Source organism: Sciurus vulgaris (assembly GCF_902686455.1).
Source record: "Sciurus vulgaris genome assembly, chromosome: 3".
Taxonomy (NCBI): domain Eukaryota; kingdom Metazoa; phylum Chordata; class Mammalia; order Rodentia; family Sciuridae; genus Sciurus; species Sciurus vulgaris.
In genome coordinates, this window is record NC_136463.1 from 166,523,743 (window position 1) to 166,550,727 (window position 26,985).

General features: G+C 35.6%; 1 protein-coding gene and 1 long non-coding RNA gene across 5 annotated transcripts in view; one reads left to right on the top strand and one right to left on the bottom strand.

Annotated features, from left to right (window-relative positions):
- Window positions 1–26,985, top strand: part of SPAG16 (sperm associated antigen 16) — a 1,132,889-nt gene that overhangs the window by 1,090,066 nt on the left and 15,838 nt on the right. The window lies entirely within an intron of this gene.
- LOC306656930 lies at window positions 2,312–16,547 on the bottom strand. Its single transcript, XR_013762671.1, has 3 exons — window positions 16,194–16,547; window positions 15,173–15,223; window positions 2,312–3,269 (listed from the first exon to the last, which is right to left on the bottom strand). It is a non-coding gene; the product is annotated as an uncharacterized lncRNA (long non-coding RNA).

The window sequence follows — 26,985 nt, forward strand, 5'->3', positions numbered from 1 at the left end:
AAAAAATGACCTCGGGCTGGGGAGATAGCTCAGCTGGTAGAGTGCTTGCCTTGCAAGCACAAGGGCCTGAGTTAGATCCCCAGTACCGCAAAAAAAAAAAAAATGACCTCTAATCTCAAAGGTGGAAAATTTGGAAGTTGCTTCAAAAACTACGTATAGTCAGTGAGTTTCCTGCCTATTATGACGAGGCATACACTTTAAAATTAGCTTCAATATATTAATTCAGTATCTGTAGATGAATATTGTTGTTATCCTTCATGCACGTTTGAAGATACGTACACTATTATAAAAGGTGACTAGGGGTGAGAATAGTTTCATGAAAATGAAAAAAATTCTACATAAAACTTAAATGGCAATTAGCCTATAGATCATGACTTTTTTATTGCCAATGATTCTTTTTTAATCAATAGTTAAAATGGAACAGGATTCTATGATATATGATTAGAAATGCAAGATCCATAGGGAAAAGAGATGAAATCTCCCTGAACTCAAAGAAGCTTCTTCAGGGAACATGGACCACACTCTGAGGCATGAAAGTAAATAATGGTCTTTACTCCCAGCATATCTTTTTGTTATTGTGTAGACAAAATGATATTGCTATATTATATTAATATACTCCAAACTCTCTGCTACCCTTTTCTTCTCTGACCGCTTGTTCCACTATGGCACAATTTTCTTCTGATTATAATCTCATTGTGTCAGCCTGCTCAATTTTATTTTCTTGAGAAAATGTAGCTATTCTGAATGTTTTAATCCTATAAATTTCATCTCTTCCCATAATAAATGTCATTCTCACAAAATGTGAATATTCTTTCCCAGATCTTTTACCTATTTCTTGAAGGCCAAAGTGATGTAAATACATGGTTAAAAGCTTTGAAAGCTTTTGTGTGGATATGGTAGATAGAAAAAAATGTTCTCTTTTGAAAGGCAGTGCTCTCAGTATCGAATTTTTCCTATCATAGCTTTGACTTTCCATAAAGCACACTGGTCCTCCCTTTTGGTTTCATAAGTGGACCATGAAAGTGCTCTTTATCAATCCCTGTCATCAGCATATTTTTGAAATCACTCTTTTCTCCACCTTACGAGCTATAGTTTTCTTTTGTAAACTGTCACATCCTGTGTTCTTTTCCACTCACACTTCAAACATATTCTTCTGCTTCTTTTCCCATCTTTTCCCCACTTATTAATCCTATCAATATTTCTACCATAATATCTCCTCTGATTTCCTAGTCTGTGATCAGGAAACATCTGAATATGTTTTCTTCTTAATTGGAACTTGGTATCTTCTCATAATAAGGTTCAATAGGCACTTTTGGTGACAAAAACCATTCTTTTTCTGTTTTCTTCACAAGGGTAAGGAGGAAAAATTTACATGAGTTTTGTTTCACTTTATTTGATCCAGGATCACTTGTCTCCAACTACCCTGAAACAGCTTCCTGCCTTGAAACAAAGCTTCCACACATGTCCACTTAGTCCCACTCTAAGCAACAACCACTGGGCCATCCTTACCTGTTTTTGGAACACTGAGCACCTAGTTCACAGTTACACGCTCTCCTCTATTCTGTCATCCTAAGTCTATTCCTCTATTCTGTCATCTGAATCTCTAAGATGATACACCTAATGAATTAACCTCCTTATGCTCCAATGTTGAAATTAGAAACCAAGTCACATGACAGTACATACCATGGACCTTGTCATTAGCTGAAACCCTTATACTTTGTAGAATTTAAATTCTGAAATTCCCATCTCTGACCCTTGATCCCCTTAATCTGCTCCTCATCAGAAATCTTCACCATAATTCCTCTGTACTCACATAGTTCATCTCCCTCGCTCTTTGGATTTACCTCTCACCTTCCACAGAAGAACCCATGGTCAATTATTTCATGGTCTGTTTCCTGCACCCTTGGTCCCATTTAGTTCTGTCTGGCACATCTCTTGTCAATCTCAACCTGGATCCACCTAAGGGCTATCTCAATGCACAGACTATATATGAAGAAAAATAAAAAGACCTGGTTTGGTATTAACTTGGACCAGAATCTTACTCTATTGTCTGCTAGTTTTACAATGTTGAAAGTTTCAGTTTTCTTTTCTTTAAAATTAAGTTAACTTTTATTATCATCTTGTAGGATTTTTTTTTTTTAATGAAAGCTATAGGATGCAAATACCTTTGGCTTAGACACACACACTCGTTAAGTGATGGTTCTGTTTTCTTTTACCTCCTTCTCCACTGAGATAGGGTCTGTGACTTATATGTTTTTCAACTTTATCTTAATATTGTTTCCTGACTCTTTTTTTCATTCTCTACAATAATGTATTTCCTTTTTATCCCCAAGACATATGCCCCCTGATTCTCAGCAAATGACATGCTTTATTTTTCTTTTTTCTAATCCAGAGAATATAAATCATTAGGTTGTGAATTCCTCTCCTCGTTTCCCTTCTAAATTTATCTAAATATAGTCCCCTCTTACCCACAGGAAATATGTTCCAAGATCACCGCCAACAGTGGATGCCAAAACCAGAGATAGTACTGACTCCTAAACTCTTTCTTCCAATACCTACCTGCTTATGATAAAATTTAGATGATAAATTAGGCAAGGAAGAGATTAAGCATAGTAACTAATAGTGAAATATAATAATTATAATAATATGTTGTCATAAAAGTTATCTGAACATGGTCTCTCTCACAAAATACCTTATTGTACTGTGTTCATCCTTCTTGTTATGATGTGAGGTGATACAGTGGTAATGTGACGAGATGAGGCAAGTTGAATAACAATAGGCATTATAATGTAGCATTTGGCTTCTTACTTGAACACAAATGCTACTTATCTACAGCAATTGGTTTGGTAGCCAAGGCAGCTAAGTGACTAGCAGGTGAGTAGCATATATAGTGTAGATACTCTGGACAGAGGGATGATTTGTGTCCCAGGTGAGATGGAGTAGTGAAATGGCACAAGATTTTATCATTCAGCTCAGAAAAGCACACAATTTAAAACTTAGGAATTTTTTTTTTGAAAATTTCTATTTAATAGTTTTAGAATGTAGTTGACCACAGGTAACCCAAATCAGAGGAAGTGAAAAAGCAGATAATGGGGGTTATTATTCACCCATGCTATCTCAAGAGAAGTAACTCTTTTCTTTGACCCCCCTCTCTGTAAATTGATCTTGTCACATTTTTCTTCCTCTAGATCTTGCATCAAGGACTTCTTCTGGGTATCAGTAATCTCTCATCTTCAGATCATTTCCCCATTCTACCAATTTACTTCATCCTTTAAAAAATAAAAAATGAGAATATAACTTCCAACCCTCACCCGAGTATTGATATTGAAACTCTCTCTTCAAAGGTCAAATATGTGAAAATTGCTAAAGCCTAGCCCTTCACTTGGTCCTTAACTTTGCAGCTCGTAACATAGTCTCCCAGAGTTATTTTTTGGTGATACCTTTCTCTGATGTTTATAATATAGCCCTTCTAGGTTTTTGTCTCTTCATGTTTCCTGACTAATCTTATTTATCCCTCTTTACCAGTTGTTCTTTTGCAACTCCACCATAAATGTCTCCCCTTTGAACTGGCATTACATAAAGAAAGGGTGGAGCTTTTTTCAGTGGATTTTTTTTTTTTAGTAAAAGAAGTCACAGAAGAATTTTAGAACTGTTCCTATTTATCTGTACCCATCTATACCTGGAACCCTGTCTCCTGCCTGCCTCTCACTTTGATTGCTACATATTGCAAAGCAGCAGTGCTCACCATATATGTTCATTTTCCCCACCTCTACTGTGGTACAATTGATTCATTACATTGCATATGCTTCAAGTGTCTAATGTGATGATTTGTAATACAGGTATAGTGAAATCATCACAACAAAGTTAGTAAATACATCTATCACCTCACTTAGGTACCATTTTCTACTTGCTTTTTTTTTGTTTGATGGTAAGAATATTTAAGGTCTACTCTCTTGGAAAATTTCAAGTATATAATATAGTATTGTTAACATATTATGTTCTCACTTGCGTGTGGAATCTGAAAAAGTCACACTCATAGAAACAGCCTAGAATAACATGCTATGTTCTCACTTATGGATAGAATCTGAGAAGGTCACACTCATAGAAACCAGGATTTAGAAGGTAGAGGAAATGGAAAAATGTTGGTGAAAGAGTACAAACTTTCTACCTTTCCACTGATCTTTCCTTAAGGATTCAGTTTCTTGGAAAATCCAACTTACTGCATTTCTCATGGGTATGTGTGGCAAGAAACTATAATAATAAGCTTATGTTAAGGGTATGCACAAATGAAGTGAGACTTCAAACAAGTTTACTATCCTGGCCTCACACTCTTTGCTACTTCGAAGCCTATTTGTAGCTGACTGCTTTACTTCTAGGAACGTAGTCCCTATCTGCTGTGGTTGTTCCAAGTCACTTTACAGACCTGAAGGATCTTCCACTGTGGTGGTAATTGTCAGGTTCCCAGATTAAGGTGGACTGTCAGTGGAGGTGCATTATGTCTGATTGAAGACCTCTAAAATATGGAATAGCTGTAAGGATGTCTTCCAATGTCTCTGCTCTAACACAACTAATCTTCAGGGAAATGCCATCATTCTTATGTAGTAATAGCCTACTCATATTTTTAATCAAGAATATGTTGCACATTAGCACCTGTTGTATGCCAGGAAAATAAATTCATATAAGTCAACAGTATGAAATATGAAAAATATATGTTTATAATGTTCAGTTTATTAGTAGAACTTTCCTTGTCTTCTCTTAATTTTGAATTGCATCTCAGTCTCACAGGTCTCTCATATTTGGACTAGCAGAGTCATACCACAATCATATATTACTGGGTCTTCACATACCAGGTTTGAAGTTTGGGAATCATATGTAAAACTCATTCAGCAACCTAAATCCCATGCTGTTCTATTTTACATTTCTAAGCTAGAAAAGGATAAAGATCCTGTCATGTGATCTATTTCCTTTCCCTGGCCAAATGGGACAAACAGTAATTTCAGCTTTCCTTGAAGAATTATAACACTGTAAGTAACCAGTCTCCATAATTTAAGCTTCAAAATCAAAGATCAGACTTCCTTTCCTACAACAAATGAAAAAAAAAAAAAATCAAACTTTATACAGTCAAGGATGAAACAAAATTTGTGAAAAACAGTAAAAAAAAAAAACCAAAAAAACACAAGTAATTGTTTTGTCTAATATTGTTTAAAACATACCTCTGAAAATTGTTTAAAACGAAAAATATGCCAATTTTGTTGAGGATACAAAGGTGGGTGTCAAGGTCAGCACCCAGCATTTTCTCTGTGTCATTTATCCACACATTCAGAGAGGATTACACAGATTTCAGAGGCTTGACCCCAAGAAGGTTACAATTTAAGGCAAAAGAATATGTCATTCTTCCATTTATAGTATTTTATATTATCATATCTCCTAGATAAAAGGAGTAAAGAAAATGCAATATATATATTTTTTCCAGCCATTCCTCTATTATCACTGTCCACCACCCTCCCCAAATAAATGCTGTGAGATTCATTCCCCCGTCCTGCAATTTTTAAGATTAGAAATAAAACTTTTATTGAAATTGAAATATTCAAATATATGTACCAGCAAATGGTACTACCTACATTTACTGATGCTCTGGAATGGCAAAGCAACATTCAAGAAGGAAGGAAAATCATGATGAATATTTTAGGTAGTTCCCTATCTGTGAGAAAATCAGAGGTTATATTGAAAATATAGTAAAATTATGTTTTTCATATTTATGAAATGCTGGTGAGGTTAAACATGCTTCCAGACTTTCTTAATAAAGAGAAATAATTACTTCAGAAAAATTGCTTTTGGAATAAAATAATAATACTGAGGAATTTGAGCAATTTTTCAATACCTTTGGTAAAATATCTCTTTCTCACCATTAACCAATATCATGATGTTGATAGAGAAGTGATATATGCCAAAGCCAAATTTTAGCATTACATTTTCCCTTCATGATACTATCAATTATGAGAGACATGACTATAAAGCAAAGGAAGTGATTTCAAGAGCCAGGCATTGTGGGGTTTACTATGACACCGATCATCTTCTCAGGAAAATATCAAATCTAATGTATTTGAATAGGGTCAAAGTTAACAGATGATGCGCTTGGAAAAGCAAAATATCTACAATTGTCATGCAAGCAGTTATACATGACTTGGAATGCTCAACTATTAGTTTATAAAACAAGGGAAAGAAAAATAGAGCAAAGCCTTCACCACACTAGAACAATGGCCCTTAGGTCCTAATTCATAAGTTCTGGTAGGTCACTCAGCAAAAGAGAGATCTAGATGACTTTGCTGATTGAAGTTCAAGGTAGGAGACAGGAACCTTCTTTCATGAAGAGGCAGAGGTAGAGAAGTGGGCAGTTTATAATATATACAACAGTTTTACATATACACACATAATCTTTGTTTGCAGTGCTGCAGATCAAACCCAGGGCCTCACTCATGCTATACAAGTGCTCTACCACTGAGCTACACCCCAGTCCAAGAAATTTTCTATTTTCACTGCTATCTTGTTTTTCAAAAAATTTACTGCCAATGATAAATGGTAATAACAGAATTTCAGATTTTACTTTCTCATACTAATGGTTTCATAAATCATGGTTGTAATTGAATGTGAATTTATTCCTTTATTTAATGACAATCCTGTGAGGGTTCACTCTATGTTAAACCAAACTATGTTCCAGGGATACAGTGGCAGGCAAAGCAGACAAAGTTTTTGCTCTTGACCTTGACAGTCTAGTAAGAACTAAAAAAGCAGGTGAAACTGGAAGACTGTGGGATAAAATGCTAAACAAAACAAGGAGTTTTGTTTGTTTTCAGTTAAGGAGACTTAACTGAAAATGGAACTAAAGAAGTGGGGTCAGGGCAGCTTAGAAGATGCTCTACCTTGAGCAGGATGCTAAAGAATTTGGATTTTATCTTGTGGGCAACTGATATGCACTGCCTTTATGCTAATTATTTTAAATGAACTTCCAAGACTGTCTGCTTGGCATCCACATGCCAGGAAGAGAACCTGGAAATGACTCTAAAAATATCAGATAGAATTTCTAAGTAAGCAAATTATCCAAAACTCTGCTTGGCAGAGGTTACATTAATCCTGACAATGAAATATATCCATTTATACATTAACAGGATGGCAAGTTTGAGGGGCTACCAGTATGAGGGCATTAGCCTCTCTGGATATTTAGCAGAAATAAAAATATGTCTGTCCATATTTAAATCCCTTACCAGCTGATTCCTCCAGCTCCTGTTGCCTGACAAATTCACTCTTCTACAATATTTCATATCATAAATTCTTTTATCAACTGGAATGGAGCCAAACAGAAAATCAAAAACTAAATTTCTCAAAATGTACAAAACATTGGAGAGGCAGTCTGCACCTGCAGCCCCAAGAGCGAATGTGGTTGAATAATCAGGGATCCCAAACAGAGCTGCACTAGAGTAATTTACTCAGCTAATCATTATATGAAATAGAACATTTGATTTCTGCACCAAAGTTGCATCGAAGTGGATGCATACCTCATTCAATTAAATAAGACACCACCAACAAAATCATTTAACTCGATGGGTGATTCTTAGTAAGCACTCAATAAATCTAAATTCCTTCCTTGGAGAAGGCACTGTGTCTTCTACTTCTTTGCATATACGAGACAAATTCTGCATATGTGCACATCCTCAATTGTTGAATGTCCTTAGTGTATAGTGACAAGATATTCTATGCTTTTAGATATTTAAGTTTTAAAAACCCTTAAGCATGGTATTAGTCTGTTAGTTTGCATTGAATCTGAGTCTTTGAGTACACATGTGGGAACAGAGAGCAGGGCTCCTGACGTTTAATCAGCCACAGAACTAGTCTCCAGTCACTTGGGTATCAAAGATTAGGAAGTACAGCAGCCTCAGTTCACTTCTTTTCTTGGCACTTACTTGCCTTTCCCAACCTCAACTAATTTTGAAATGGAACTTCAGTTTAAATCATTTTCTAGTGTAAATAAGAGAGTTTGGGTTTCCAAGGAAATATGAGGAAATGTTAGATAATGTAAAAGCTGAAGTATTTCTAAACTGCACTATTATAGTTTTTGGGAAGTTTATCAGAAAGCAGTCACCCAAAATTCATTGATAAAATGGACAAGATTTTTCTTTTGTATTTTGTTTATTTTTATTTACCTTTGACTTTATATTCTCTCTTCATTATCAGTGCCTAGAAAATAGCTCTATATGACATATCGCCTCCTACATCACATGATCTCTCAACCCATAAATAATGCATGCCAGAGCCCAGATACACACACACACACACACACACACACACACACACACACACATATTGACACACTACATACAAGAAAAAGAACTCTTATAGAACACTATTTCTGAAATATTATGGGTGCTTATGGTCAACTTGTGGTAAATTAGTTTAAGAAAGGAAAGAGTTAGACCTGGTTTGCTTTCTTGTCTATCAATGTATCTACAGATTTGGAATTTCTGAGCCATGGAAAGTTGGAAACTATATAACATTACACCTCTTGTGTATTTTTTCACACTTAAATTGATCTTGAACTAGTTTTCTCTGGGATAAGAGAAAGGGAGAGGGGAGATTTCACTATATTATATCATATTTCCTCAATTTCACAAGTTAACATCACTACAATTAGAAATTGTTTTAAAATTGATAGTGTTGGTTTAATTGAAAATGTTTTTTAATCTTCTTTAGTGCCACATAAATATTAGTGCCTCTTACTATGTGCCTTAGAGTCTATAAAATATATAATATTTAGGGCAATTGCATTTTGGGGTATTTCCACTTTCATGTGATCTTTAGTATTTTTAAACATTTTAGATAACAATTTTAATAAAATATAGTGAATTAAAAAATAAAATAAAATGCTAGTAAAATAGAAGTTAATACTTGAATAATTCATGGCAGAATTGAATATTATAAGATACATTAAATGTATTTTAGTTATTTGCATACCTGTCTTATTTCTAATTAGAGTACAAGAGACTATGACATCCTAATTACCTTTGAATTGCCTCTGGGATGCAGCACACTGCTTGGCAACAACTTTATAACTTAGTAAACATTGATTGAATACATGGATCATGAAGGGAATTAACTATTAAGCATATTGTACAAAGTCATCTGCACCCTTTTTCACATTTCTCAGATTTCTTAGCATGTTTCCAACCATGCCTTCTTGACCTAAGAAAATCAGACCTGCTGAAATTTAAAATGTAGTTAAAATAACAGTGCCCAATTAGAAATTGATGACTTTGACTTTTCTTTCTTAATAATAATCTAGTATTGTCGTGACACTATCTTCTGTATCTATGATTAAAGACTTTGTTAGAAGATAGATTGAGGTTTGTTCCTATGTTCCTGAGGCTTCCATCGTAGGACTCAGCTTTCTCTAATAAGTCTCCCAACTGTCTTCCTTTATGAAAAGGGGAAAGATGCACTCATCTGCGTACCTGAGGTGTTTGTTTAGAACAGTGTCTAGCATCTGGTGTTTTGTAAGTGCTGGGTAAATGACACAACCCAAGAACAATTGAGTAGTAGTGCTTATTGTTAGCAGAGCACAAAGATCCCCCTTGAGAAGATGGCCATGTGACTATGTCAAGCAGATGTGGAAAGCAGAATATGCTGTCCTCCCAAGATGTTCACATCCTAATCCCCAGAATTTGAGAATATATTACCTTACCCATAAACAGGAATTTTGCACATGGTGGACCCCATATAATCACAAAGGTCTTGGTAAGAGTAAGGCAAGAGAATCAGGGATAGTGAAAGAAATGTGATGGCAGAAGCAGAGGTAGGAGCAATACAGAGCCATGAGACAGGGAGTGCAAGAAGCCTGGAGGAGCTGGAGAAGGCACAGAAGTGGATTCTTCCCTAGAACTTTCATAGAGAATGTAGCTCTGACCACCCAATTGAGTCTTTGATCTCCAGAACTGTCATGAGTTTGCATTTGTGTGTTAGAAGGCACTACATTTGTAGTACTATGTGGGGAATTATGCGGCATGTAAATCAATTAGGAATAATATTTGGCATCAAGAAGCAGGAAACTCAACTCAACCTGGTAACAACAGTAAAACACCAAGAAAGTACATTGTCCCACATATTAAGAAGTCTTATATGGAACAGAACAAGTGGCTTCATTACTAAGTGATGTCATCAGTGATGCCACTTTATTTTTTTTTTTTTTCTGTATCTCTGTTCTGTTTCTGTCTTCTACTGGCTTCATCTTAAGACCAGTCCCCTTATTAACTTGGGAAGGCTCCCAGTAGTTATTGGAGTTAAATTTTTTCTTATCCACTTTTAATAGGCAAGAGTCAGACTTCTCAATTATCTACCTTGATACTTGAACTAATCAGGGTCCATCATGGGAGCCTCCCTCAAGGGCTACCTATGGCAGGAGAGATGGTTGACCAAGATCAGACTCTATTAAGAGAGGAAGAGGGAAGTATGCCAGATGGGACACTAGCAATGCCCAAAGCATATCTTAAAACACTGTGATTAGGGAAGCATAGGGATGGAAGTGGTTAAGCAAGTTCCAGGGACATTGTGCCCTGAGTTCCAGGTCTAGGAATGAAGTTCCAGCCTTTACTTGGCCATGTTTCCCCTTGCTCTGGGAGGACAGTTGTATAATAGAAGCAGCAGCAATTAGTGAAAACTCACGACTCATTCTGCCAGGCTGAGACTGGCAGTTAGTGTGGACTTTTTTCCACCTGGGGAATGGCAACGTGCCCAGCACCTTGGCTCATCATCCCACCGTCTGGCATACCTGCTGCAGGTCACTGAGCTCTGGATTAGATTGACAGCAGATAGTCTCTTGTGAATCAGCCCTAAAAATGGTACATTCCCTTTGAAAACTTATAACTATTCATGTATTCCTGTCTATACATTATTGCAGTCTTCTGTGATCTACTTCTATTAAAAAATCTACTTCTTAATATATGTTTTACAAGCATCCAACATGGTAGTTCTGGGGAATTTCCTCCCTAACTGCCTCTGTAGCTAGACAAAGTCATACAGGGGAAAAAAAACAGGAGACACAGAGGATACTAATTGGATAGTGTTAAGCTATGAATGGAACTATACACTTTATGGTTATTTTATTTAATCTCCAACTTGCAGAGAATTATTTTCTACAGTTTCACAGAGAGGAAATTTGAAAGCTAAGTTGCAAACCCTGAAAATATCAGAGCTGTTTTTAACCTTTGGGCAGTGTGACTCTGAAGCCTGTGTTCTTTCTGTATGTTTAGTGACCACTCCAAGAGTTGGATATCTGGAAAGATTTAATCTACAAGAATTGTCCTCTCTTAACACTGTGCCTATGATTTAAGAGTTATCCCAGGACTGGTTCTGATGTACTGAGAAATCTGAAGAACAGTAAACTTTCCCCAAATTTCCTTGGATTAGAGAGACAGATGAAAAGCAATCTCTCTAGTCTGGTTCCAGAAAAACATCTAGAATGGATCTAGTAGGTTAGTGACCCCCTTAAGTCTCCTTTACCCCAAAATTAATTGTAAATGAAACCAAAGTACAATAATATTGATCATTGGGATTGGTTAGGATAGTCTGGCTTTCCAAATAGGTATACCTTTTCTCTACCCTAGCACTAAGCATTCACAAAGGAATGACATCAGACAGAGAATTGCCCCTTAATATCCTTCTGTTTCTAGGGATCTTTCAGAAACAACACACAAATTGTTCCAGATCATGCGTGCAACTCAACATAGCTCAGGTCTCTAAGAAAGAGTTCCAGTCATACTGGATTTGAACAGGTTGAGCTCTGCGTTTCATGATGGTAGACACTGTGTATTAGAAGCAGTGCATCCTTGCTATAAACGCAGAGCTTGACCCACAACAAATCACTATTGTTATGTGAAGGCATAAACTAAAGAAAGAATTGACAATTTTGTAAATCTACATTTGGTCAGCAGAGAGGAGGGCCAGCATAGAGCAAAATGGTGATATAATGTTGAAAGGGGAAAAATTGGTGTCATTATTCAAAAACACTTATGGGTCACTTAGTGATCTCAAACAATGAAGACCGAACTATAGTGTTGACCTTCAAAATAGTGCAAATTCCACTACTGGTGTTTGTAGGAGAGAAACTAAAGGTCTTTTTACCCAATAAGCATCACAAGAATTTCCAGGCTTTGCAAAATGTTAGTGTTTAAAAAGCATTTCCAGTTACTGGCAATCTGCAAGAAAATGCCTAAAACAATTTTCAGAAACGTTTCTATTGAACTCTACTGAAATTACATTTTATGCAGTCCTGTGTGATTGCTTCTGCTTTATTGTTCAAGAACTGTTAATAATGAGTGAGAGTTTTAATATCAGAAAATGAGCTGCAGAATGGGACCCAAGGTTCTTTTATTTTATTTTTTAATAAAAATAAAGACCCTCTTAGAGTTGGTTTCCAGAGATAATTTACTGGCATATACGTTGTTTAATTTATTTCTAATTTTGAGACAAATCAGTATATAAAGAAATTAAAACTGAGCATATCTTTCAAATGAGATGGCTCAGAGACTTTCCCAATTTCAAAATATTTTTTCATGGTAGTTGTGAACTGAAATCTCAGGATAGAAATAACAGTAACCATGGTTTGAACGTGGTGGTTACAGCTTGCCTCACTACTTCCAGGGGATGTTTTCCATGATGTGAGCTCAAGTATGGCTTTCACCTCTACATTTGTTCTTGCTCTCCAAGGGAGAGCAATTTTTTATTAAGACAATTTCAGTAAATATGGGAGAAGGACCCCAATTAACTATTGAATCCACTGAGTATGGATAATCTCAGACCTGATTCCAGATCCTAAGGAATTCTTGGTACTGTTGCTTATATATAATTCTTTCTCCACTTTGCAAGGGAAAGCAGAGTGACACTTTTCTCCCCAAAGAAAATTGGTATGCTTAACAAAAACAATTCTAAGAAGCAGTACCTTTCAAAGTACTGGTTATCAGGTGTTTTAAGAAGCATTCAGGATGTGTTCATAGTGGTGTTCAAAGGAATAGACTGAGACCGCATTTTCTAAAGAGTTTTAAATTCTCAGTTGCTATTAAGAACATACATGCTAAAGCTAAACTTCCAACAGTTTTTGCATCAAACCAGATCTTTGGGAACTTAACAAAATCAAGAGGTACTTTTCTTTCAATAAAGTTATTCTAAGTATGAAAGAGCAATGATGCTTTTCCACATGGGCAAGTAATTTCTGCAATAGTGTGAGACATGAGGAGGCATATTTCCCAAAGTCAGTGCCTCTTTTCTGCCAGCACTTTTCATTTTGAGTAAAATATTTTCAGAATGCCCAAGAAATTTCATTATTCGAATAGGGAGTTGGAACATCACATTTACAGAATATTTGGCAAACTTTGAAATGTAATGTAGAAATCAGAACAATCTATAAAATTGTTGATGATTTTTTCACAATTTGTGAGGCTGAGTGTAGCCAGATTTGATGGGTGAAACTAGATTGGGGTTTTCAGGTGATGGGCAACATCAGCATCTATGTCATCTCCAGACTACTGTGACTGCAATATTTCTGATCCCAGATAACCTGATTCAAATCAGAAGGCAATTTGTTGTTTATTCTGAGTTAAACAAAACAGAGAAAAACAAAAGTATTCTATGAGATGTCAGTGCAAATCCACCAAGGGCTGGAACACAATTTAATTCCACTAAGGACAAGCAGTTCTGCCGCTGTTATCTAAAGTATTGCTTAACCCTCAGCTTTACTTTGAAAACCAGGCCTCACTTTGCATCCTGAGAGCAATATTAATTCAGAACTGACTTGGATTTGTTCCTTGGGCAAAAGGTTAAGTGATCCATAAATTTATTTCCCTGTAGATTTGGAAAAAGAAAAGTAAATATCACAGTGATTTGTTAGCCAAGTTTTGCAGCAACAGAATCATTGAATAACTCTCCTATAACTAGACTCCATGCCATATGGTGAATAGAAAATAATTAAAATATTTATGGCTTACCCACTTGAATGATGTCAATGACCAAAAAGATAACATCTCAAAGAAATCTAATTAATAAAGAATGGCTCTAACCTGCTTTGTGTTTGACTGAGTGCTAAATTCCATTGGAAATGTGCAAAGAAGCATAATTCATCCCTGTAAAATGGTTTTTTGTTAACATAACTTCACAGTGTAGAAATCTTCAGCATCCCTAAACCAAAACATATTTGTTGCAAAACAGAACCTATATTTTTCAAGATCTAACTTTAGATTTTGTGGGTCCCTCTCCAGTGACTCAACATTAAGTGTAATAAGTAGCTTTATAACTCATGGCAGGTGGTGCTGTGTGCAGCAAATTTTGTGATTGCAGGTAATAGCCTTCACACACAAACGCTCTCATGGAAGAGGGTGTGCTTGAAAAGATAATAGTGGTGGAGAGATTCTTCAAGATGGCACCATCCTCTCTCAGCAACAATGACTCAGTTGTTGAGTACCCATCAAGCACATGACACTGGTCTGTGCTCACTGAAAGTTTCCATATTGAATTCTACCTCTTTTTCTAAATGAAGAGGATTGCATCCATATCCCTTTGTGCCTCCAAATAATTGTTCAATATGCAGCCAAAGACTAAGTTTCTTCCTCTGAGAGTTGTGAAAAGATATACCAGATACAGAAAATCATGGAATAGGAGCCGTGATCAGCATGTTTGGGCTCTGACTCTCTAATAGTGACTGCTGCTACTCCTTTCACAGAAAAGCACTGAGCATCACAAAACCGAGGACTTGCCATGCCTATCCCCATGCCTGTGACCTCATCCATGCTCAAGCCCCCACCTTACCTTGGCACCCTTCCTCACTCTCAGATCCCACTAAGTATACCTCCATTCCATCAGAAAACTTATTAAGCATACCACACTGTGTCCCTGGAAATAGAATGAACAAAGCAGGCATGTTCCAACCTTCGCTGAACTTATGGTCTAGAGGGGGAGACAGGCATTTTGTGAGGTTTTAAAAATAGTTTTTTTAAGGAATTACATGTTGCATGGTGGTGGAAAGAAGTTCAGATACTCTGGAGGCCTATAATTAGTGTTCCTAGCTATTGCCTGAAAGATCAAAGGAAGCACCCCAAAAGAGGGAAATTTTGACTAGTACTTGAAGAATACTTACTCAGTGCAGAAGCGGGTGCTTGAAGAGAAAAACATTCCAGCCAGAGAGAATCTAAAAATGATCAAGGATGAGGGCAAGTTTTGTGAAAGGTAAGTGGAAGGGAGATTGCGTAAACCACAAGGCAGACCACAAGGCAACCAGAAACCCAAAGGATAGGAAGTGACGTGATTAGATTTCAATTTCTGAAAATTCACTGTGGCTATTGTGTATAGTTGTTTAGATAAAAGAAGATTTTAAAGACCAGGGCGGAAGCTGTTGTAACAACTCACCCATGGTGAGACTTCTACAAATCTTTGTTGATAAAGTAGCTTTGCCCATCAGCCTGTTATCGCCAGCATATCACATCTGTCTTCCAGGTGATTAATACATATTTAAGACACTAGCCTCAGACTAAGATAGTATCATTACTTTGAATAGGAGCTGCTCACCTGTCTAAGACTATTTCAGAGCATTTCGATTTAAAACCAAGTCTCTGTTCTTTCAGGAATATGCCAACAAAAAAGTATTAAAATAAAATACACTGTGCTTCCTTTCTTCTGGGGCACAAAAGATATCTGAATTCCCATGTCTTTGTGACTTGCTCTTCACAAAGGTGTAGTAGTTACCACTTGGGCTATATTTATTATAATAGTTTTTCCCTAATAAATTTTACTTTATCTATGGAATTCTCCTTTTCTACTTTGGCACTTGTTAGCACTTTATTTTTTTCCTAAAGTTGATCCTGTAACACATCAGATTATAGAACTTAAAGAGGATCATTACCAGGAGCAATAAGAATGTGAACGGACCACTAAGTCCACCTCCCTATCCACAGTGTGATCTTTCACTCGGGAAACTGTGTTGGGTTTCAGAATGATGTCATATTTCACATGAAGGAGGAAGTTTTGACCAATTTCCCTTCCACAATGGACATCTGTACTTCCCTCCTCCCTGTCCTCCTTCTAAAACAATGTCTTAGAATCTTGGATGCCCTCCCAAGAAACATTCTGTATCCCTCTCCAGGCAGAAGGTATATACTTACATGCTGGTGGCAGAACATGTTTTCCAGGGAAGACTTTTTTCCTCAGTTTATGGAAAAGGTTGGCAAACATGCCATCTGCTGATCCCCTTTCCAAAGCTTATGGCTGCTCCACCAGTTGGTTATAGAGCAGACTAACTAAAAGAAGTCATATTTGGGAGCAGGTAATAAAGTTCATGCAAACGAGTCCCTCCTCTCTCTTCTTAATTCTGTCTCTGGGTCAGGTTGGCCTTCCTGAAGTCCTAATCATTGGAGCACATTAGATCTTCCCTTTGCAGACTTGCCACCACTGAGTTTCATTGTCATGTTTGTATTTTCAGCACTGACAACAAGAGACAACCATAGCAGATCCACAGTCTGCCATCAAAGAGTGTTAAAAATATCCTCTCTCCTTTGTCATGACATTGAGTCCTGAGATACCAAGTGCCTATGATATGCCAGGCACTGTTTTGTGACTGTCATTGTTTCAGAGGTTCAACACAGGCCACCTGAGTTCCGATGCCGGCTCTGTCGCTCAGTAGTTATGCTTTGAGATGTATTTAATTCTTCAGTGTCTTATTTGGAAAATGGGGCAGAAGATAACAACAGTTCCCACCTTTGGGGTATTGCGAGGATTGTGTTAATAAACGTGAAGTTCTTAGCTGTGTTCCTGGCACATAGTCAACACTGTAAATTTTGCCTATTAATCTCTCATTTAAACCACAGAAAATTTCCATATGAGTTATGAAGAAAGAGAGGCACAGAAAGCTTAAGTAACTACCACAAAGGCTTTCTGACTTTAGGGTCCATGATCTTAACTATTTGTTCTTTATGTAAAGATTCAAGAATATTTTATTTTTAGTTACATTGCTTTTTTATTAAAACTACAAACGTGTTTTTTGACTCAGCTACCAGCCAGTATGGATACAAATTTGAAGCTCAGTAATGAAGTCATTGTGTTAAATTTGCTGGTTGCTATTTGTGTGTTCCCTTTTTTCATGATCCCGATATTTCATTAATATTTCAATTTAGTTATTATATTGTCTATCCCTTTTTGTAATAACCACCTTGTGAAATGATTCCAAAAGTGCAAAGGCTTGAACACAGTTTTCTTTAAAGAACACTTTCCACAGTAGAGAAGAAAAGCCAGCTAACTATGGAAAACAAAGTTTATCCAATGGGTGAGTTTTGTTCCAAGAGCGACCATTGAGGAATAAAAATATGGACACTGTATAAAAATATGAAATGAGGAGGGCTACTTGCCTTTTAGTACCTGCCTAACTTTTCTATCATAGCTCCGACAAGTCATGTAAATAGAAGTGCCTGGCACTCCAAAACCAATTAATTTAACTTCTCCAAACAGGTCAACTTCCTTCACACACCAGGATCTTTTTACTCACCACTTCCTTTGACCAGGAATGTTTCACTTTTTGCACATTTTTCCCTTCAACTTCCTTTTATGTCTTAAAATTTAGATAAAACATCATATCTTCTATGATGCAAGCGTTCTCTAACACCCTTAGGAATTTACTATCCTTCTTTTGTGCACTTTCACGATGCCACATATATAATATAAAGATTATCATGTACGTGTTATTTCTACTTTTAAAACTGGGGTCATGTTTTATCCTTCAGGAGCTGGAAATAATAGATTCTTAATATATACCTATTAAAGGAAAGCGTTGATCAAACAGTGGTGTAGAGTCACATTCAACTTTTAACTAAATGTAAAACTATTCCAGTTGGCTCCTCTATGTTCTATCAGACTCTGAATATTTTTTAGTTAGTTCAAAAAATCAAACCTATCCTCAGAAACCAACAATTTACCATTACTGAAAATCCTAAAGCCCATGCTAGAGAACAAGAACTTGTATCATAACGTTTCTAACTTCTCCCCAAGTGATTAAAAGACAAACTCTTACAATGTTTTAATCATTCAATGAACAATTATCTTTCAGCATATGTGTATATATGTGTGTATATATAAATATATATGTGTGTATATATAAAAATAATATTAAATAATTAATAATTAATTTATATATATATGTATATATATATACACACAGCTTTTTTCCTGTCAAAAAGATTCACACTTTGGGGAATGCACATAACCTAGATATAGTGGTCTAGAAAGATGTACGAACTGAGGAATAGATTCAGATTTTATGAAGCCAAACATAAAAAATCAGAGACCCTGTTTAATAAAAATAATTTTAAAAATATAGATAGAAAATTGCTAGGCTGTCCCTTTCCCAAGGTCTTGAAGGAACCAACACAAGACATAGGCCCTTACGTTCATGATTCACTAATTTCATGGTAAAACTGCCTGTGTTCATAATTTATTTTTAAAGAGTAAAGACTGCAGAAATCTTGGAGAGGAACCATCATTTGACCCAGTTATCCACTCCTAGGTTTATACCCAAAGGACTTAAAATCAGCACACTACAGTGACATAGTCACATCAATGTTTATAGCTGCTCAATTCATAGGAGCTAAATTGTAACCAACCTAGGTGCCCTTCAACAAATGAATGGATAAAAAAAAAAATTGTGACATACATACACAAAGGAATATTACTCAGCCTTAAAGAAGAATGGAATTATGGCATAAGGTAAATGGATAGAACTGGAGAATATTATGCTAAGCAAAATAAGTGAATCCCAAGCAACAAAAGGCCGAATGTTTTCTCTGATATGTGGATGCTAATTCACAATAAAGGTTGGGGGAGAATAGAGGTAATTGGACTAGATAGAGGAGAGTGAAGGGAGGGGAGGGATATGGGGTAGGAATGATTGTAGAATGAATCAGACATTATTACCCTATGTACATATATGATTACATAACCTGTGTAACTGTTCATCATACACAATCAGAAGAATGAGAAGTTATACTCCATTTATGTATCATGTGTCAAAATGCATTCTACTGTCATGTATAACTAATGAGAACAAATTTTAAAAAGACAGAAGGAAAAAAAATTAAAAAGCAAAAGATTAAATGATGTCCAGGGGTTGGAGAGAAATTGTATATATGGAGGATCTTTGTGGTGATGCAATGGTTCCATAACTTGATTGTGGTGGTTACGACACATGATAAAATATCATAGGAGTGTTTACAAACATTGTACCCACGTCAATTTTCCAGATTTGATATTTTCCTAAAGTTCCTTGAGATGTAACACTGAGAAAATTGGATAAAAGGTACACAGGGACCTCTCTCTACTACCTTTACAACTTTATGTAAATCTATAATTATTCAAAAATTAAAATGTGAAAATATAAAAAATTTAAAAAGGATAAAGACCAAGTTAAAGAAAATCTTTATATATATGTATATATATATATATATCCTCTTTAACTTATATAAATATATGTGTGTGTGTGTTGTATATAAAACACACATATATATAGATCCTCTTTACATATATATAAAGATCTTTAACTTGGTCTTTAGAATATATATAGAATATATATACATACAGATATAAAGAATATTTATGATTATATAAATAATATATAGAGATATAAGTATAATATATTATGTGCAATATATAAGAAAGAATATATATGTCTCCTAAAGATTTAAAGCCATGATATATTGTTTATATGTTTTTCTAAGAAAATGAAAACTATGAAATGATATAAACCAAATTAGAGTAAGATGAGTTTGGTGTGTGTGTGTGCGTGTGTGTGTGTGTGTGTGTGTGATCATTATTTTTACTTCAGATACTTGATTGTCATTATTATGGTGATAATGTGTTAACTTTTTAATTTCAAATACTGACCTCAGATTTGAGTGGGGATAAAAACATGTACATGTCAAGGAATTCCAAAGAAATAATTCTCTGGATAAGACTTTGGGATAAGTCCACATTTTTCCAAGGTGACTATGTGAATATACTACACATACTTGTTTCAGGAATTCTGTTATATTTGTGACAAAATTACCCACACTCTTTTCTGAGAACATCGCCTATATTAATAGACAGCTCCCCAGGCCTCTCATAAACACATGCCTCAAGAGAAGCAGATAAGAGGACAGAACATAAAAGCTCTATGACCTACCAATGGGGTGCCAGGAAAACCATCTCTGGTAAATAAAAGACTGGCCAGTATATCACGCTGAAATTATTGAAATCAATCACATTTTGAAACAAAGGGGGACATTCCTCTTTGGATAAGACAAACTTAAAATGAATACGGAGGCAGACATAACCCACAAGGATAGAATAATAATCAAGAAAAGTCAGACCAAAACTATACCTCCAGACTTCTATGTGGGCACCACTTGATTGTGGCAGAGGAAAATGCACATTTCGAAACAACTTATCATACAGACAACTTAAAGCAGAAAGAGTTTTTCAAAATAGCTAGTTCTACCAAAATTTGTGCAATCTGACCTGAGTGATAAATTTATGCCAACAGCATTTTCCAGGAGGAAGCTTACAGTTCCAAAAGGCAGAGTTTCATAGCGTCTATGGCTAATGATCACAGTGTATGTGGAGGTAGTCCCATCCCCAGCTCCAAAGCTTGAAAGCAGGTGTCTTTCTCATAGGTGTTCTGACAGGCAGATATTAAAGAGCAGCATGTGTCAGAAGATGTAGGAAATCTACTGGCCTCTCTGACAGATTTTACAGTGGGATGTTTGTACTATGTCAGGGTGGTGGTTATGACAAACCTGAGAGATGACAGTAATAGGAGTGTTTAGGTAAGAGAACAAGCTTAATAGAGATGCCACTATTGACAATAACATGCTTATGTTAAAAGAAGAGAGCCTGCTTTCATTTTGCACTGGAAGTTCTAAAGTCTTTTTTTCATGTTTTTTTTTTTTTTTCTGAATATTAAAACACACACACATTTTAGTTCTTTGCAGGGCAGGAAACTAAACTGCTGTCTCATCTTTTTTTTCAAGATTCCTCAGAACATCATATCATTGACATTCTTCAGTCAGGGCAATAGTTGGGACTGAAGCAGAACTTACATAGAATTTTGAAGTGACGGTGGAATGATTGCCTATTTTTCTGGAGTGCACTTCAAATTAACCTTGAAGCTCGAGCTCAGGAATGGTTATTACTCAACATTTGTTTGGAATCCCAGCATTATGTGCAGGGTACATATCATTTAAAACCAACTATCTGATTATTATGTACCTCAAATAAAATATATGAAATAACACAACTTTCTCTCCACAAATAAATATAAATTTTATATTTTCTACATGTCTGTAGACATTTGAGTTAATTACAGGGTCTACATCTCACTTTTAGCAGTGGCCTACTTCCTAGCTATTTGAACTCCTCTAATATATTGTACTCTAACTCTGTATGCGTGCTCAGTGGTAGAGCATTTGGGAGAATGAACTGCCAGTTGTGAATTGATGCTAAATGAAGGGGTAGGCTTTAAAAAAAAAAAAAGAAAGAAAAAGAAAAAGAGTCCTTTTCACTTGTGAGCTTTAATACTCATCTAATTATAATGATTTCAAATTCTCTCAAGGCTAAAATTAAACTTGGCTTCCTGGACAGCCAAACAAGTGACTATTCTTCTACACCGCCCCGCTTCCATTTTCTCTTAGACTCATTTTGAACATAAATTGGTTAAAAACAGTCATATTTTGATTGCCAAATTAAATATCACTAAGAGTTGTAAATTGAAAGGGCAGTTAGAATCCAATACCATCCAATTAGAACCATAGAAGAGCATCATCTTCCCCTTTCCTGATGAAGATAGAAGGCTGGTGGTCGGGGAGCACAACATTGGCTCTAGTGGGGCATGTTGGTCAGGGCGATGGAACCAGCCAGATGGAGCCAAGGGGAACATCACCAGAAGAACGGTTCCAAATGAAGAGCCAGATCAGAGTCAAAAAGATGGTCCAAATTGAGCTGCCAAAAGAGACAAGCCCATTTGTGAAACTAATAAGCAGGAAATAACAGGAGTTTTACTTGGGAAAGGAGGCTTAAAGCAGGTGCAGAGAAAAGACCAGAGATATTCCTGAGGTGCTGATCAAATAAGGGGGGAGGACACTTGATTAGAGACATGTGACTTTGGATACAGTGGTCCTTGAGAACTCTTAAGGGATGTAGAGGGGAGTATTTTACAGTCGAGATCACAGACTCCTGATGAGCTTAGGTAATATGCATGCAGATGGTTTGGACCCAAGCTTTCTGAATATAAATCTTGCCCCTGATAGTTTCTGGATGTATGATACAAGGCAATTTTCTTTACCTCTGTAGTTTTACTTTTCTCTTCTCTAAGATTGGGATAATCGTTGGGACGATTTTTTTTTTTTTTTTCCATTGGGACGATTTTAAGGAATGAATTGGTTAATATATGTAAAACATTCTTAGTATGTGAGGGTTAAGTAAGAAAAAAATAAAATATTTGGGGGGATTCATGTTTTTCATTCAAATTAGTATCTCTTAGAATTTGGGGGATTAGCTTTTACAGTGTATTCTTTTATTATTTTATTTATTTATTTATTTATGTACTGAACATTGAACCCAGGGACACTCAACCACTGAGTCACATCTCCAGCCCTTTTTATATTTTATTTTGAGACAGGGTCTCTAAATTTCTTAGGACCTTGCTTAGTCATTGAGGCTGGCCATGATCTTGCAATCCTCTTGCCTCAGCTTCTTGAGTTGGTTGGTATTCTTAAAACTTAGGTTAATTCATTCATTGACTAGAAGATAGAAAATTGGCACTACTTTTTATCAATCAAAATGGAAATTTCACATTGAAACATGGGTAACTATAGATTAAATACCTCAGTTTCAATATGGTAACATCAAAAGAAGCAGATAAAAGAATTCCAAGTGGATGCTTCTGGAAATGGACCTGTGTGTGGTAGGAGAGGGCTTAGGTGCAAATTATATTTCATTATTAATCTTTGGGGCTTGTTGATTTCTTAAAACATCTCACATATTTACTCAATAAAAGTGAAAATTAATTTAAAATGTAAATATCTTGTATGGAAATAGTCCCCTAATCTCTCTTTTTGAAAGTAGTTTAATGATATTTTCAAAAATCTCAAAGAGCATTTGGATAGCTTACACCTATCTTGGTTAAATGTTATTGTAGTCTTCCTACAGTTATGCACTGCTCTTTGGTTGGAAGTCCCTGTAGAAAATATGTAAGGTTTAGTTTTATCTTGCCCTGTATTTGCTATTATTAAACAGAGAAGCTTTGTTCAATCAAATCTAAGATTGAGTTTAAAAAGTTAGATTTTTTTCTCTCTGACTAGTACATTAAAGAATAAACATAAAAGATAGAATATTGATTAAATCAAGTATGTAATAGATGGAAATCAGTATTTTCAGACCTAAGGAAAATATAAAATATTTTGATAAACATTTTTACCAAATAGCAAAATAATCATCTAGTAAAATACGTTGTCATGCCTATCAATTAGAATAATTTAAGTCAAAGTTACATGAATGATATGCATAGGATTTTACATTATGCTATCTATCTTTTGAGGGACTTTGAATTTGATTGAAACTAAGAGTATTTTAGACTTCTTGTGCTTTATAATACTCATGGGGAAAAAACTAGGAAACGATTATGCATGGGAAATATTGTAAATATTGATTAATTTCTAGAAAAATAAACATGACAAAAATTTAGATTTGCTCCAAAAATGTTTTAAAGGCTAATATTATGCTATTTTGAAGAGAGTTCTAATTTTTAAAACTCAAATCTCTAGTTTCCTTTTTCTTTTTTAAATGGAATTCCTCTCCAGTCATAGGAAATGTATCACCAGAGTTATGTAATCAATGTGAAGCAGATGGTGGAGCAATTATCTGGTGTATTGGGCACTACCAATGGCCAATTCACAGAGTATGGGCCAGAAAATTCATTCTGTGCTTTCAATCTGCTTTCTGGTTATAATGGATAGTGTTTTTTAATGAAACTCTTTATATTAATCTAGTTATATTGTATAAGTTTCATCTAAATATCTCTGTCTCTCTCTGTCTCTCTCTCTCTGTCTCTCTCTCTCTCTCTCTCTCTCTCTCTCCCCCCCTCCCGCTCCCTCCCTCCCTCCCTCCGTCTCTCTTCAAAGCAGTTGGAGTTACACAGTGGTGATTTTAGTATGGAGTATTATGAGCTATAATTTACTTGTTACTATTAGTCAGGCTGAGTACTATCAATCTTTTGAGGAAATAACTACTGCCCATAGTAGTGTGTAAATTTGAATACTTCATTTATTTAAAATCATACATTATGGCTCACAATTTAGAGAAGGCACAGTATTTGTGAATGTTGATTCAAAATTATGTACAAGAGTAAAAGACTTTCAAGAGACATTTAAAGTTCCTATTTTTCAGCACTTAGGATAACATCATCCTAAGTGACGTTTATTTTATTTTTAATTAACAATCGAAAATGAGCTGGTAATGGCATCTTGGTTAGAAGTTTTCATTTATGTTTTTGATGACTTCATCTTTTTAGAACATGTGTAGGTTTACAGCAAAATCAAGAGGATGGTACAAACATTTCCCATGTGCCTCCTGTCCCCTCAGGTACATATCCTCCCACATTATCAATATCCTCCACCAAAGCAGTGTATTTGTTACAGGTGGTGAGCCTGCCTTGACACATCATTAGCATCCAAGATCCATAATGAACATTAGGGTTCACACTGGGTGGTGTACTTCCTATGGGTTAGAACATAATAAGATGTATTCACCATTTTAGTATCACACAGAATATTTTACTGCTCTAAAAATTGTCTCTGCTGCTGATTTATTTTCCTCATTCAAGCTGTGACAGTCACTGACCTCTCCACTGCCCTCAAAGTTTTGCCTTTGCCAGAATGTCTGCTAGCTGGAATCATAGTGTGTGGTCTTTTCAGGTTGGCTTCTTTCACTGAGTCATATGCACTTATATTTCCTCATGTCTTTTCATGGCATATACCTTATTCCTTTTTATTACTGAATAATATTCCATTACTTAGATGTACCATAGCTTATTTATTAATTCAGTTTGAAGAATATCTTTGTTGCTTCCAAATTATGGTAATTATGAATAAAACTGCTCTGAACACCTTTGAGCTGATTTTTGTGCAAATGGTTTCAACTCCTTTATATAAATGCCAAGGGGCATGATTTTTTTATTATATGGTAGGACTCTATTTACTTTTGTAAGAAACTACCACACTGTCTACCAAAATGGCTGTGCCATTTTAGATTTCCATCAGCAATGAATGGGAATTCATTCTTGCAGCTCCACATCTTTGCCAACATTTGTTGCTGTCTGTGTTCTGGATGTTAGCTGTGCTAATAGGGATGTGGTAGTATCTCATAGTCACTTATTTGCATTTCCCTAATGACAAATAAATGTGGAGCATAATTTCATGTGTTTATTTGCCATTTGTATATCTTCTTTGGTGAAGTGCCTGTTAAGGTATTTAGCCTAATTTAATCAGGTTTTTGGTTCTCTTGTTCAGTTCTACAGTTCTTTGTATATTCAAAGAATGTTTCTTTATCACAAATTTCTTTGCAAATATTTTCTCCTTGACTGAGGCTTGTCTTCATTCTCTTGATGGTGTCTTTTGCAAAGCAGAATTTTTTAATTTTAATGAAGACTTCTAGTTTGTTTTTTATTTGTTCTAATTAGTTATACATGAGAGTAGAATGCACTTTGATACATTATACATAGATGGATTGTAATTTCTCATTCTTTTGGCTGTACATGATGTAGAATCCCACTGGTCATATAGTCATATATGTACATAGGATAATAATATCTGATTCATTCTATTATCCTTCCTACTCCCTGACCCCCTCCCCATCCTTCACTCCCCTCTACCTAAAGTAACTCTGTTCTTCCCTAGCCTTCCCTTATTGTGAATTAGCATCCACATATCAGAGAAAACATTCAGCCTTTGGTTCTTTGGGATTGGCTTATTTCACTTAGCATGATGTTCTCCAGCTCTATCCAGTTACCAGCAAATGCCATAATTTCTTTATTCATAATTCCTTCTTTAAGGCTAAGTAATATTCCATTATATATATATATGTATATATATATGGCATATACCTTATTCCTTTTTTATATATGTATATATAATATATATATATTCTTTATCCATTAATCTGTTGAAGGAAACATAGGTTGCTTCCATAGTTTAACCATTGTGAATTAAACTGCTCTAAATATTGGTATGGCCGTGTCACTGTAGTATGCTGATTTTAAGTCCTTTGGGTATAAACCTAGGAGTGGGATAACTGGGTCAAATGGTGGTTCCATTCCAAGTTTTCTGAGGAATCACCATACCGCTTTCATAATGGTTATACCAATTTTCATTCCCACTAGCAATGTAGGAGTGTAGCTTTTTCCCCACATCGTCACCAACATTTATTGTTACTTGTATGCTTGATAGTTGCCATTCTGACTGGAGTGAGATGAAGTCTTAGAATAGTTTTGATTTGCATTTCTCTGATTGCTAGATGTTGAACATTTTTCATATATTTGTTGATTGATTGTATTTCTTTTCTGTGAAGTGTTTATTCAGTTCCTTAGCCCATTTATTGGTTGGGTTATTTGGTGTTAATTTTTGGGTTCTTTAGAGATTAATACTTCATCTGAAGTGCATGTCATAAAGATTTTCTCCCATTCTGTAGAATCTTTTTACAATATTGATTGTTTCCTTTGTTGAGAAGAAGCTTTTTAGTTTGATGCCATTTGTTGATTTTCTTAATCTATTACTCCATAAGATTTGTTTATAACTTTATCTATTTATTTATTTATTTATTTTTATGTGGTGCTGAGGATTGAACCCAGCGCCTTACATGTGCTACACAAGAGCTCTACCC